The sequence below is a fragment of the Amblyomma mixtum genome, chromosome 1 (assembly GCF_055824585.1).
Source record: "Amblyomma mixtum isolate Tamu chromosome 1, ASM5582458v1, whole genome shotgun sequence".
NCBI classification, from domain to species: domain Eukaryota; kingdom Metazoa; phylum Arthropoda; class Arachnida; order Ixodida; family Ixodidae; genus Amblyomma; species Amblyomma mixtum.
Window position 1 is genome coordinate 274,372,450 of NC_143012.1, and position 2,257 is coordinate 274,374,706.

Sequence of the window (2,257 nt, forward strand, 5' to 3'; positions counted from 1 at the left end):
TAGGCACGCTCGGCACAAAACGAGCGCCTGAAGCGCCAACGTGGCCAACGTGTGTAGTTGCAAGCGAAATGGCGCGCATTTCAATCACTGCCACGTTCTCATCAAACGCAAAATAACACTTGGGTGGCATTTCAGGCCAGCAGAACTAATAATTGTACTCCCTGAAAAATTTAAGACTCCCAAACTGGCCTGTGATGGCGATTCTGCCAGGTTTATGCTGGTTTCCTCTTGCCAGGTTAACCAAGGTGAAGTTTCTGGCCATGCACATTTCTCAAGAGCTCAATCCGGTTCTTCAATAGAAACTCTGTCTGAGTGGATTTAAGGTGGTTCTCGAATAAATGCGCCCTGGGTTTAATATGGCAAAGAATAACACGGCGAATTTGATGTTTTTTGAGGAAATGAAATGGCGCAGTAACTGTCTCACATTTAGATGGACACCTGAACCGCGCCGTAGGGGTAGAGATAAGGGAGGGAGAATAAGAAGAAAGGGGGGGGGGGGGGGGGGTGGAGAGATGCCGTATTGAAGGGCTCCGGTGTACATTCGGTCCCCTGGGGATTTTTAACGTGCGCTGACATCGCACAGCACACGGGCGTGCGGAGAGGAGGTTGTGCACGCCCCTTTAGCCCCTTGCGGCGGAAAGGGCAGGCTGCGAGCTACAGGAGGGATTAGCCTTGCGGATTCTGCGGCAATTGCTCTACCGTAGCGCAACTTAAGTGCTAAATAAGGTCCGCAAATCAGGCACATACCTGAGACGTGCGCTCGAATGCCCGCGCCGCACAGATACGGCGAAACTAACCGGCCGTACGTTATATTCTTCCTTCTTTCTTTATATTGGCAGCGTTCTGTGGTCACAAATGACTTGCTGCGTAGCAGTCTGCAATAGCACATCCCCAAACAAGCTCAACGAAGCAAAGCATTTAGATACTGAACCACGTTATGGTCGTGTACAGAAGTTCCGAGAGGCCGGACAGAGGGGAGGACGTGCGAACGTGTGCGAAGGACGTGCGAAGCACGCGATAGGAGGGAGGAGACCGGCTAAAGAAGAAATACGCGGAGGACATAGTGAAACAGGAAATTACCGCTTTGTTTGTGGCCGGTTTGCGAGACCCCGTGCGCCGGTTTGTGCTCTCACGCAAGCCGACCGATTTTGACCGAGCTGTGGAGGCTGCATTGGATGAGGAGCGAAATGAGGCGCTAACGGTGAACACAGAGAGAGTACGCGTCGTCGAGAGAACAGAGTCAAACCCCGAGGTTGCTTTTTTGGCAGAGCAGCTAGACCGCTTGGAACATATGCTAGCGCATCAGGTGGAACGAAACGATGAAGCGCGGACTCAGCAGCGCCCATTCACTGGAAATGCAGGATATCATGCGAGATTCTGAGGAAATCTGTGCTTCGCTAGTCAGAGTCGCAGGCATATTGTAAGGTACTGCCCAAACGTGCGAGGAGGGGAGCCGCGAAGCAGGCGAGAACCGTCCCAGGAAGGTGGTGGTGGTGGTTACAACTTTACTGCCACAATATGGAAGGGATTAGTTGGGGCTGGGGCTCCAGTCGGGGGCGACCTCTTGAGCTCGCGTGATGAGGGCCAGTTGCGTTGTAACTCTTGAACTGGCCAAGAGCCTGTACCATTCCTCCGCTGAGGGAGCTGGCAAGAGTGTCGTCGGAGGGGGTTTGCTAGCGCATTCCCATAAAATATATGGCCTGGAATGGCGTGCATCCCGTCATCGCGTCATCGCAGTGCTGGCATGCAGGGTCATATTTAACATTTGCGTTTAGACATAATCGGTAGGGGCTAAGAATTTCCTTTGTTTGTAGGAGTCTGAGTGTCGTGGCCTGCGCCCTGTCCAGGTCAGGGTGAGGGGCGGGATACGTGCATCTTTGCTCGCGATAAAAGTTTGTAATCTCCGCGTACGAGCGAGGCGCCTCGGCGGGCCGTCCGTTACCGAAAGTCCCGCGGTTGGTTAAACCTCGGGCTAGACGGTCGATCCCTTCGTTTCCGGAGTTACCCGCGTGAGCCGGAACCCATACGGGATTGATGTTGCGATCGAGAGTTCGGTTCCGCAGAATTCGCACTGCGAGCGCGCTTACAGAGTTTTTGTTTTTGCGAAATTTTGAATGGCGCTCTTAGAGTATTATAATAGTTTCGGTGCGGCAATCCGCGATGGCCAGTGCGATAGCTACTTCCTCTGACTCGCGTATAGAGCTAGCGTTAAAGGTTGTGGCGTTAACGAGGGCTGACTTTGGAGTGACCATATATG